At 38.1% G+C, this 12,671-nt stretch overlaps 1 pseudogene; it reads left to right on the top strand.

The window, feature by feature from the left end:
• Positions 1-12,157, top strand: part of LOC129691866 (5'-nucleotidase domain-containing protein 2-like) — a 36,149-nt pseudogene extending 23,992 nt beyond the window's left edge.
• The last annotated feature ends 514 nt before the right edge of the window (positions 12,158-12,671 follow it).

Genomic DNA, 12,671 nt, shown 5'->3' with positions numbered 1-12,671 from the left:
AAAACAAGTTACTATGCATTGAGAATAGAATCAATATATTTTGGACTATCTACCCTTGCCAAGGTTATGAAGTGCCTGGGGAAAGAATGATAAATGAGGGACTAGGCCTCCCTCCCCCAGTAATCTGATATTAAAAAACTCTTTTAGAAATGTAAACAATATTGATTTTAGAGATTTTGTATACATTTAAAGGAAGATTCTCGGGCTGTGGCAGAAAACCCAAGTTTTCTATCTGCTTATTTATTTTATATATTTATACATCTTAATCATTATTTTTTCTGTTAAGAATGACAGCATGCCTAACACAGTTAATGCTGCAAATATTGCCAGATATCTATGATGACATACATATTAAAAGATCATTTCGATCTGGGCAAATATATCAAATTATGCTTGCCTTGAAAAGGTTATTGTTTTTATGCTCAAAAGAAAAACTTAGTAAATAAAGAAATGGATATTTTCATGTGTACAAATACGGTCTTAAGCGGAAGACAGATAAATGCCCTCATATCTTATTTTAGAATGCTCAGGTATGGGATTGGAGCAACCACTCAGCAATAAAGAGCTCGTGCTGCTCTTCCAAATATCTAAGTTCTGCTGACAGCACTCCTGTCAGGATGCTTACTAGCACCTGTACCCCTCGCTCCTAGGAATCAGTCATCCTCTTCTGGACCATGCCAGCACCTGTACTCATGTACACAAATCAACAACTCCTGGAAAAACATCTGAACACATAAATACAAAAACGGAAGTAATAAATCTTAGTCAACTAAGACAAATATGACCCTTAACTTATCCAACAAATCTCATTAGCCATTAGGGAAATGCAAGTCAAAACAACCCTGAGATTTCACCTTACACCCATCAGAATGGCCAAGATGAAAAACTCAAGTGACAACACATGCTGGAGAGGTTGTGGAGAAAAAGGAACCCTCCTCCATTGCTGGTGGGAATGTAAACTGGTACAACCACTTTGGAAGTCAATCTGGCACTTTCTCAGACAATTAGGAGTAGTGCTACCTCAAAACCCAGCTATACCACTGCTAGGTATATACCCAAAATTTGCTCAAGTACACAACAAGGACATATGTTCAACCATGTTTGTAGCAGCTTTATTTGTAATAGCCAGAACTTGGAAACAACCCAGATGTCCATCAACAGAGGAATGGATACAGAAATTGTGGTATTTTTACACAATGGAATACTACTCAGCAATCAAAAGGGAGGAAATCATGAAATTTGCTGGCAACTGGTGGGATCTAGAAAAGATCATTCTGAGTGAAGTGTCCCAGAAGGAGAAAGACAAACTTGGTATATACTCGCTTATATAGACCTACAAGATATGATAAACATAATGAAATCTACACACCTAAAGAAGATAATCAAGTAAGTGGACATGGGTGAAGATGATCAATCCTCATTTAGAAAGACAAATGGGATGTGCATTGAATGTATGACAGGAGTCTACCGCAAAAGGCATCTGAAAGACTCTACCTAGCAGTGTTGCAAAGCAGACACTAAGACTCATAACCAAACCATGGCAGAGTGCAGGGAATCATATGAAAGAAGGGGAGTTAGTATGATATGGAAAGGATAGGAACTCTACAAGTACCAAATGTATCCGGGCACAGGATCTTTTCTGAGACTGACACTCAACCAAGGACCATCTATGGATATAACATAGAACTTCTGCTGGGATGTGTCCCGTGGTAGCTCAGTAACCAAGTAGTTTTCCAAAGCAAGGGGAACAAGGACTATTTCTAACAGAATCTCAAGGGCAGGCTCTTTGTCCTCCCCCTACCCCCATGGGAGGAGCAGTCCTGTTAGGCCACAGAGGAGGACTTTGCAGCCAGCCTTGAAGATACCTGATAAAACAGGGTCAAATGAAAGGGGAGGAGGTCCTCCCCTATCAGTGGACTTGGAAAGGGGCAGGGAGGAGACCAGGGAGGGAGTTGGGGAGGGGGAGGGAATGAGGGAGAGGGATACAGCTGGGACACAGAGTTAACAAATTGTAAGTAAAAAAAAAAAAAAACTTATCCAACATAGTCATGGACTCCTGAAATATCAGAATAGCAAAAGGAAAGATAAAGTATGTCTGGTTTACAGATGAGATGTGGCTTTATTCATCTTAGTAACCAAATCAACGTCTTGGAAACCAGATGTTTCCGAATGGTGCCACTTGCCTTTGAATTGTATTTCCCCTCAGTTGTTCTTTCTGTTCACCTGGCATAGGATTGGACATTAAAGAACTATCACCCTCTAGATGTCAAGCAAGAGGATGATACAATTAAATTTAATACATAAAATAAGAAATCGGATGTCAGGGCATTTTAATTTAATGTATAAGAAACAAGTGATTTTTTTTCTCCTCTCACCTCATCTCTTAATATTAACACAGCATCTGCAAAACTTATTAATATGTCTGAGGCATCAAGGGTGAAATTGAAGAAAGCATCCGGTGTCTGCTAGATAATAGTTTGAGAAATAATAATGAACAAACTCAGCTGTCAGCCAGAATACTTGGATGACCAGGAAGCAAAATATCCCTGTCACCTTCCCTATAAAAGGTGCAGCCTATCTGTTCTGCATAAGTTTTGTTTTTTTTTTTTTTTTTTTTTTTTTTTCTCACAGAGAGAAAGATTTTTCTAAATGTGGCCTTCAAAGAAGAGTGGTAGCTGTATTCAGAAGCTTATTTTCAGACACATATGGTTATGGGACCCTACTCTTTAACATCAAAATTTTACCTAAGCAATAGGAACATTAATTAGAACCTTGTGTGGATCTTAATTACTGTCACCTCTGAAGCTGCTGAAACTTACCTGATTTTATGCAAATAAATGCATTACATGTTTTTCATCTTGGAAATGTGATTTTTTTTTATCAGAGAGTTCAATCCAAATATGACTTTTTATAACCTCTGTAAAGTAGATAGATGTGACTTACAAGCGATCCTATAGCTTGAAAAATGACAGCGATTACAGATTTTTTTTTTTTTTTAGGCTGAGTATCTGATAGATTTCACAATAGCTGAGTTTTAGTGTTTTTAAAGTTTTATTGCTGCGCTTGAAAGGGGGACATGAGCATGTGTACATACTGAGGCACAGGTACAACCGTAGCATGGGGGCCACTCTGCAAAGGAATGCAGAGCTCTGTCCATTGCAGCTCTGGTAGCCCAACTTCTGCGCCAGGCCTCTAATGGCAGAGAGCTCTGCTTCAGATTATGCCTACTGCAAATCATCACAAATCAGCCTCCAAAAGAATCACTCCGAGAACTTATTTAACCATTTGAAGTTCATATTACTTATTTTTCCTTATGGTTTTTTTTCCATTAGAAATGCCAATTTTATAGCTAAAATCTATAGTAAAATACCTATATGTGTTGTAAATAATTTATATATAGGGACTGTATGTGACTACTTAGGGCTGTTTCTAAGCAATAGAGGAGCACTATGGAGCATTTTCTTAGAAATTCACCAGCATTTAGCATGTTTTTGTCCTCATCTGCACCCATGACTCAAAGTGGACATCAATAGATATGTAACATGAGGCCTTGTTTACATATGACAAGTGGAATACTGAACGTATAATTAATGTCACTCTACTCAACCATTCTTCTTCTAAGAGCAAGCCATATTCCTGATAGCGTCAATATCTCTTTAAAAATTAATTTTCCTACTAAGCTTAGAGGCCCAGAAAGTTTTTTAACAGAGCAAGACTATATCCAATTGTAGCTGTGGAAATGTAGCTGTTGATGCTCAAGGCATTTCCACTTTTTGAACATTTAAAAACTAAATGCCAATCACTGACCTAAATTGTTTCACTTTTGAGAAATATAATTTATTAAGAGTCTTAAGTCACAAGATATGAAATTTATTTGTGCTTCTAGGAGCTAATTGATAGAAAGAAGACAATTATGCTTAAAGGATTGTAAGCCCACCAAAAATATATCTAGGCAATGACATCAGTAAGGTCAGGATGGAGAATAGTTATTTCTGGAATTGGGTAACAATATGTTCTTGTTTTCCTCGTAAACATGAGATAGCATAGCACAGTTGATGGTTGCTTAAACTTTGCATACAAATATGCACAATGCCAACTGGATTCAATTTATTCTGTCTTAATTTGAATTAACTTGACGGGTCTTCCGACACATGCTGAACAGACTAATTGTTGCTTATTTGGGTGTACTGAATCAGCGAACATGGCAATCAGAATGCAGGCAGATGTTCATAGTTTCTTTGATTGCACAGAGCCTGAGGTTGGAAAATGAGAGAATCATTCTCCTGATTTACTGTGGTTACTGCCTGTCTCAGTACAGACTACACTGCAAATACAACTGTTTAAAATGAGCAAACTCTGCGGAAGGGTTAGGAAGATCAGGTAGGAATGCTAATGATAATCTTACCTTCAACATGTTTGGCTTGTATAGTCTCTAAGAGCAGGATTGGAAGTAGTGAATTTGTAGGGACACAATTTTCTCCCTGCTTCCTTACGTTTATAGTATCATTAATTCTACTACCACTATATGTTTATTACTATCAGTTTCAAAGATAAAGATGATCATCAAGTACAAACACAAATGTGTGGCTTTTGGGTAGAGATGTAGATCAGTTGACAGGGAGCTTGACCAGCATCCATAGAGCCCTGGGTTTGATCTCCAGCAACACATACGCCAAATATGGTGGTAGATACCTGTAACCCCAACCTAAAGGAGATGGAGGAACGAGAGTTAGGAGTTCAAGGTTATACTTGACTAATAGTGAGCTCAATGTTAAGTATATATGAGAACCTGTCTCAAAAAAAATATAAACTTTTCATTTACTGCTGACTTTGCCAATTCATGTGTTAGGCACTATTTATAACATAATTTAAAAAAAGAACTAATGTGTTCCTCAGTCCATTAAAAATGAAAAGGAATTATTAGTTCAATCACTCCTATAGGAAATAAGATAGATAAATATAAGTCAATCTGATTTAGCCTACTTTCACTACTTTATAATTAAATGATAATAAAAGACAATATGAGCAATTAAAGATTGTACTAAATTAAACTCTAGTAAGTTTGCATGTTTCTCAAAGTACTTTCAACTATCTTTTGTTTTTGTAAATAGTATAGGGACATATATTAATAATTCATCTTTTAAAATATAATTAAGTTATAAAAGAGTCACACTGTATTTAGTTCTTAAGGTATTAATTCTGATACAAATTTTAACTTTATTTTGTCTTTTCTAGTTTTAATTTCTTTTTTCTTTTATTAATCAGTAGATCCTCTCTATCATTCTAAGGTCAAGGTGGGTGAAAGTTCCACCCACAATTACCTACAACTCCAGCTCCAGGGGATCTGGTGCCCTCTTCTGCTCTCTTTGAACATCCACACACTGGAGACATACACCCAGACACATGTGGACATTAATAAAATAATTAAAATTAAGTCCTAAAAATAATCATATATTTTTGAGACGTGACTTATTTCACAAGACACACAAAGTGAGTTGTTTCTTATAAACGTTTTCATGAAGCAAATAACCCTGTAATCCAGAAAAGAAGGATATCTGCAGTTTCTCAAATAACCTCCATGTTTAACCAGTCTCTAGGCTGAGTCTTCTCTCTTGCCTCAGAACTGCTTGTTGACATTTATTTGAGGACACCATAGCTCGTCAACATCTCTGACTTAGATCATTAATTGTTCACCATTTTCTTTCTAACTACGATAGTCAAAAGTACAAATTCCCTTCATATAATGTACTCCTGGAACAAACCACACTTTATAGTGATATAGTATCAATTTTAAATGTCATTAGATTTAATCCACCAGTATATTTTAGGAATAATTCATATTTTTATAAGAAGTCTAGATCTGTGAACATAATGTGATATAATTTCCTTGTAATTTACTTGTCATATTCTTCAAACTAAAGCTTAAATAATTTTAACAAGATATTATGAACAAGTTCATAATAATAAATTTTAGAGTTGAAATGATACAAATGGATTTCTTGATAAATGTTTCCTGTCAAACTTATTTAAGATCAAAATCTCAATAGCTATATTATTTTTCTTTCTCTTCTTTGTTTTCTGTTTTGTTTTGCTTAAAATTTTCAAGACAGGTTTCTCTGCCTAGCCTTGGCTGTCCTGGAATGCACTCTGTAGACCAGGCAGGCATCAAGTTATTCTTTAGATAGACCAGGCTGGGCTCAAACTCAGAGATCCGCCTGTGTTTGCCTCCAGAGTGTAATCATATTTCTTTTAAGAAAACAAAAATTAAATTACATTACTTCCAAAAATAATATTTTTGCCTGAGTGGTTCAAGTGCACAATGGACACTTTAGAATCCCTTTCTCTGTACTAGGTGGATGTCTGTATATGCACATACTAACAATTACGTTTAATTTGTAAATTAGGCATAGTATAAAATATAACATTTTTAAGCACCTTATTTTATTGTATTGTACTCACATTTTGTGAAGAAAGGAGAAGATGGAGCCTTTTAAGAAGAGATCAAGCAGAGTGAATAAGGTATGTTTTATGCTATACCTTTGGGCTACAAAGCAAGAGAATTTTGCAAAACACTACAGTGTTATAGCTGTCAATCTAAGAATGCAAACGGCTGTTAAGTAACTTGTAGGCCAGTAGAAAACACAACATGGATGTTCTAGAAAATGGGATGATCTGCCTCACATAGGATGGAACAGAAAGAGCACATAATTTCACATTACTCTTCAGAATGGTGCTGAGACAAGGAGGCAAAGCAGAGTAAGGTCAGGCATACCGTACACAAAGCCTTGCAAAATTATTGTGAAAAAAACAGTTGGGGGAAAAAAAAGAGCAGAAGCTGAAGACATAGGATCAAGAACACATTAGAGTTCAAAGAGTGACCTATGGCTTATTATAACAATAAAATGCACAACCTTGGTGAAGAGGGAAGATGATAATTGTAATTTGCATGATAATGGCAACTTGTCACAGGCTGTTTAAGCTCTCTGAGAAGATAGCTCAGCACACAAGGTAGAAAACTTGCTCCCCCTTTTGAGTGGTTGGCCCTTATACATGTGATTGGCAGGGTCATCTGGATAGATTATTATGTTTTGGATAGCTTGGAATGCTAGGGCGATTCTGTTTTCTTTACCTGAAAAGACAATTAATAACTTTTGTTAATTGTCCTCAAATGATAATTGACATTGAGATGTAAAACATAGGTTTGAATCTCCATCTAATGATTATAAGGAAAAGACGTGCCTCTATGACTCTTCTTATAGCTAATTTTGTCAAAATGACTATAGTTGATTTGTAATTGCCCCAGACCTCAGCTGCTTCTAAATTGTCCACTTATATCCACAGTGATTACAAATTATACCAAACACGTCAAAGGAGAACATGAAAAACTTGTATGTACTTAATTTTAAAAACTCCACTTAGAAATTTGTCTAAAAGTAGGAAATATGTTACTAAAAAAATCAATGAAACTAAAACATCCAGTGATACTTCCGATAAGGAGAATTTCCACCTGAGATAACCTAACAATTAAAAAATAATATGAAAGAATTTCTTTCCATATAGTTTAATTTTGCAGGTGCAATCCAACCTCTTTCACTATATTTGCTTCATTTCTATCACAATGAGATAGAAATGATTAAGTAATTATCATACCAACAAACTAGGTCACATTCCTTTAGGGAATCAGTGCTTTCCCACAGTTAAGCCCCCAGTGACCAGCATTGTGCCAACTCTGACAGAAAATTAATGTTAAAGTCACTGTTAAGGACTTTAATTGTAATTCTCCAAAATGTGTAGATTAGATAGCAAAATGGAACTCCAAAATGTGAATGCACTTACAGATAGATTCTTTAAAGGACAATAGTCAGATAAAATGAGGCCATGAGATTATGCACTGCTCCATTTAGGTTGTTCCCTCTAAAAGAGGAAAACTGAGTACATGAAAGGACACCAAGATGCTTTTGAAAAGAGAAAAAGAAAAACCAAGCTTTACACCTATAAACCATGAGAAAAAGCCTCAACAAATCTGAAAATTCCCCACATCTGGCTTTCACATATACAGCCTTCAGAACTAAGAGGAAAAAAAAAAACACTGCTGTGTAAGCTATGTTGGTATTGTTTATCCTAATAAATAATGCATAGTAAGTAGTAGGGGGCTACAAGACCAAGGAAACAGGAAAAAGTAGTGAATAGTACCTTAAGAGATTAGGACTCAATATTTTTCAAAACTCAATCTTATGATATATATATATATCACACACACACACACACATATGATAATAACAGGTCTCAGAAAAGAATCATTTTAAAGAATATGTAAATATTGTCATTAAAATTTCAGAGGCATGAAAAAAAAAGGAGATTAGGACTCTATGGAAAACCACAAAACATATTGAACGTTTAAGAAAGAAAGAAAAGAAGGTTTTTTTTGTTTTTTGTTTTTTGTTTTTTGTTTTTTTACAAAGTAAAGAGTATTTTACTCAAATAGTCAACAAATATGGATGCAGCCTATTATGAATCCATATTGATGCATAATAGTGGTTCTTAACCATTCAAATGCTGTGACCCTTTCATAGAGTCTCTCAAGGTATGGTACACACTCCAGGAAAAAAAAAAAGTTGTTTCCTACTTCATAACTGTTATTTTGCTACTTTTATACATCATAATGTAAATATCAGATCTGCTTATGGTCTTAAGCAACCCCTGTTAAAGGGTTCTTTGACCCCCAAAGGGGTTGTAGCCCACAGGTTAAAAAAACACTGGTCTACGTGAGCATCTTTTGGATATATGCCTAGGAGAGGTATAGTAAGATCTTGGAGTAGCACTATTTCTTTCTTTTTTTTTTTTTTTTTTAATAATAGTTACATTTTACTAACTTTGTATCCCAGCTGTATTCTGCTCCCTCATTCCCGCCCTATCCCACCCTCTTTCCCTGCCCCTTTCAAGTCCACTGATAGGGGAAGACATCCTCCCTTTTCATCTGATCCTAGCTTATCAGGTATCTTCAGGCTTGGCCGCAAAGTCCTCCTGTGTGGCCTAGCAGGGCTGCTCCTAATTGTCAGAGAAAGGGCCAGATTGAGTTCCAAAGTGATTGTACAAGTTTAATTCCCACCAGCAATAAAGGAGGTTTCCCATTTTTCCACATCTTCTCCAGCATGTGTTGTCACGAGTTTTTAATCATAGCCATTCTGATAGGTGTAAGGTGAAATCTCAGGGTCATTTTGATTTGCATTTCCCTGATAGCTAAGAATGTTGAGCATTTCTTTAAGTGTTTTTCTGCCATTCTTTATTCCTCTATTGAGAATTCTGTTTAGCTCTGTACCTCATTTTTTTGTTAAATTTTTATTTTTTTACATTAATTACACTTTATTCACTTTGTATCTCAGGTGTAGCACCCTCCCTCATTCCCTCCCAATCCTACCCTCCCTCCCTCATTTCCTCCCATTCCAATCTCCAAGACCACTGGTAGGAGAGGTCTTCCTCCCCTTCCATCTGATCCTAGCCTTTCAGTTCTCATTCGGACTGCCTGCATTATCTTCCTCCTTGACCTGGAAATGCTGTTACCCCATCAGGGGAAGGTGATCAAAGAGCTAGCCACTGAGTTCTTGTCAGAGACAGTCCCTGTTCCCCTTAGTAGGAAATCCACTTGGATACTGAGCTGCCATAGGCTATATCTGAGCCGGGGTTCTAGGTTTTTTTCCATGAATGGTCCTTGGTTGTAGTATCAGTCTCAGAAAATACCCCTGTGCCCATATATTTTGGTTCTGTTGCTCTCATTAGGGAGCTCTTGTCCTCTCCAGGTCTTACTATCTGATTCTGCCCAATAGTGTATCAAAGCAGATGGTGAAACTCATAACCAAATTTTGGGCAGAGTGCAGGGAATCTTATGTACAGCATTTTTTAATTGGATTACTTGATTTGTTGCTGTTTAACTTCTTGAGTTTTTTTATATATTCTGGATATTAGCCCTCTGTCAGATACAGGGTTAGAGAAGATCCTTTCCCAATCTGTAGGCTGTTGTTTTGTTCTGATGACAGTGTACTTTGCTTTATAGAAGCATTTCAGTTTCATGAGGACCCGTATATTGAATGTTGATCTTTGAGCTTCTGTTGTTGGTGTTCTGTTTAGGAAGTTGTCTCCTGTTCCATTACTCAACCATGTTCCTAGCAGCTTTATTTGTAATAGCCAGAAGCTGGATAAAATCCAGATGTCCCTCAGCCGAGGATTGGATACAGAAAATGTGGTACACTTACACAATGGAATACTACTCAGCAATTAAAAACAAGAAAATAATGACACTTGCAGGAAAATGGTGGGAATTAGAAAAGATCATCCTGAGTGAGTATCCCAGAAGAAGAAAGACACACATGGTATATACTCATTTATAAGTAGATATTAGAATATAGAATAATCATACTAAAATCTGTCCCCCTAAAGAAGCTAAGCTACAAGGAGGACACTGGGTAAGATGCTCAATACTCATTCAGAAATCCAAATGGGATGGACATAGGAATAGAGAGAAAACAGGGAACAGGACAGGAGCCAACCACAGAAGGATGCTGAAAGTCTGTACCCAATAGGGTAGCAAAGTAGATGCTGAGACTCATAGCCAAACATTGGGCAGAGTGCAGGGAATCTTATGAAATAAGGGGAAGATAGAAAGATGTGGAGGGGACAGGAGCTCCACAAGGAGAGCAACAAATTCAAAAATTTAAACCCAGGGGTCTTTTCTGAGACTGATACTCCAACAAAGGACCTAAAACCTAAAACCCCTGCACAGATGTAGCCTATGGCAGCTCAGTGTCCAAGTGGGTTCCCTAGTAATAGCAGTAGGGACTGTCTCTGACACGAACTCAGTAGCTGGCTCTTTGATCACCAAGCCCTGAGTGGGGAACAGCCTTACCAGACCACAGAAGAAGACAATGGAGACATTCCTGATGAGATTGATAGGCTGGTGTCAGAGGGAAAGGGTGGAGGACTTCCGCTACCAGTGGACTGAGGGAGTGGCATGGATGGAGAAGGGGGAGGGAGGGTGAGACTGAGCGGGGAAGAGAGAGGGAGCTACAGGAGGGCTACAACTTGAATAAACTGTAATTAATAAAAAAATGGAAACAGCCTACAGTGGCTCCACCCTCTGTAAGATGATAAAATGACTGACCTATATGGTGGTACCCAGCACATCCCACTACACCAGATGAGAGATTTCTATCACACATTTAATGGACATCTTGCTCCCAGAGATGACAGTGCTGTTCAGTGTGGTGGACTACTTTTTGGGCCATAGTCTAAAGTCTGAGCAAGTACACCTCTGCAAGGATATGACAGATGCCATCTGAGATGTGCATGTGAAGGTCCTCATGTACTAGTGGGTTGAACAAGACATGGGTAAGTAAATTCTGAGAGAGGATGAAATATTTGCCATCCTGAGTCACTTGGAGGCTTATGGAAAACAACTATGTCTTAACACCAAAAGTCCTTTCTGCTAGTGGACAAAGGCAAGAAGAACATGGTAGGCTCTGGATTGGTAGCAACTCTTCGATGTACTCATCGTCCAGGCAAACAAGCCCCACATTTTCAACAACTGGCACAAACCTTTTCAAAAGCTTCAAAAGGGTTCCCTCCATTGGTACCATACAACTTACCTAGAAAAAGGGCAAGATCTATCATCAGGGAAGCCCATTTGATTCCCTTCTTCTCACAGAATGGTGAGGGCCACACATTCTCTGCTTTGGTGACCACCTCTACAGTGACCTAAGCAATGTCTTGCTGGGGCATGGCTGGTGCATCATCCCTGAGTTGGAGCATGGGCTATGCATCATCAACACAGGACAGCACATGCACTCATTGGCCCGGCAGCAGGCTCTCACTGGGCTGCTAGAGAGCATGCAGACTTGTCAGGATGCAGAGTCATGGCAGGTGCTGGTTCCTGGGATGAAGGAGCAGCAAGAACTGAGATAGATCACAAAGGCCCTCCCTAACAGATGCTCAGTTAGGGAGCATCTTCCACAACCCTACCTACTTCTCCAGGCTCCCCATGTGCTTCTCCTACCTCTACATGGCCTCACTCAGCTGTTTGCTTAACCACTGTGTAGACTTCACTTTCTACCTGCACCGCACACCCCTGAAGCATGAGGCACTCAACAAGGCTCACATCTCATGAAGGCACTTTTATCATTCTGGACAGTCCATCTGTCCTTTCAGCCCCAGACACCCTGACAAACAAAAAGAGTGGTCTCTATTTTCCAGAAGACAAAGAAGGAGGAGGAGGAGGAAGGGGAGGAGTAGAAGGAGGGGAAAAGGAGAAGAAGAAAAGAAGAAGTAGTAGTAGAAGAAGAAATAATTACACTAGTCGGAAGTTAAAAGGAGGACCGCCCCTAAGTATTTAACTAGGAGGTTTTCAAACGTGTGCTACAGAACTGAAGGGAAATTCTGCTCACTCCCAGGAAACCCTTAGTTAAACGCCAGGGATCTATAAGAACTAATGATCCATGAACATCCAGCTGACTGTTCCTACCCAGTCCAGTCTATGTCAGTTGCTGGCATTTGTTCCTGTGTTTTTCACTCCACAGCTCAATTATTTCTCTGGAGTTTTGATGTTCGGTTACAGTACACCGCAGGTAGTTTCTTCTTAAACACTTTCCCTAGTTTCTTTTCTTCATTATCATCAGGCATCC

The sequence above is a fragment of the Psammomys obesus genome, unplaced genomic scaffold (assembly GCF_907164565.1).
Source record: "Psammomys obesus unplaced genomic scaffold, mPsaObe1.curated_primary_1811, whole genome shotgun sequence".
NCBI classification, from domain to species: domain Eukaryota; kingdom Metazoa; phylum Chordata; class Mammalia; order Rodentia; family Muridae; genus Psammomys; species Psammomys obesus.
Note: the sequence above shows the minus strand (reverse complement) of the source record. Positions and strands in the feature narration are given on the sequence as shown.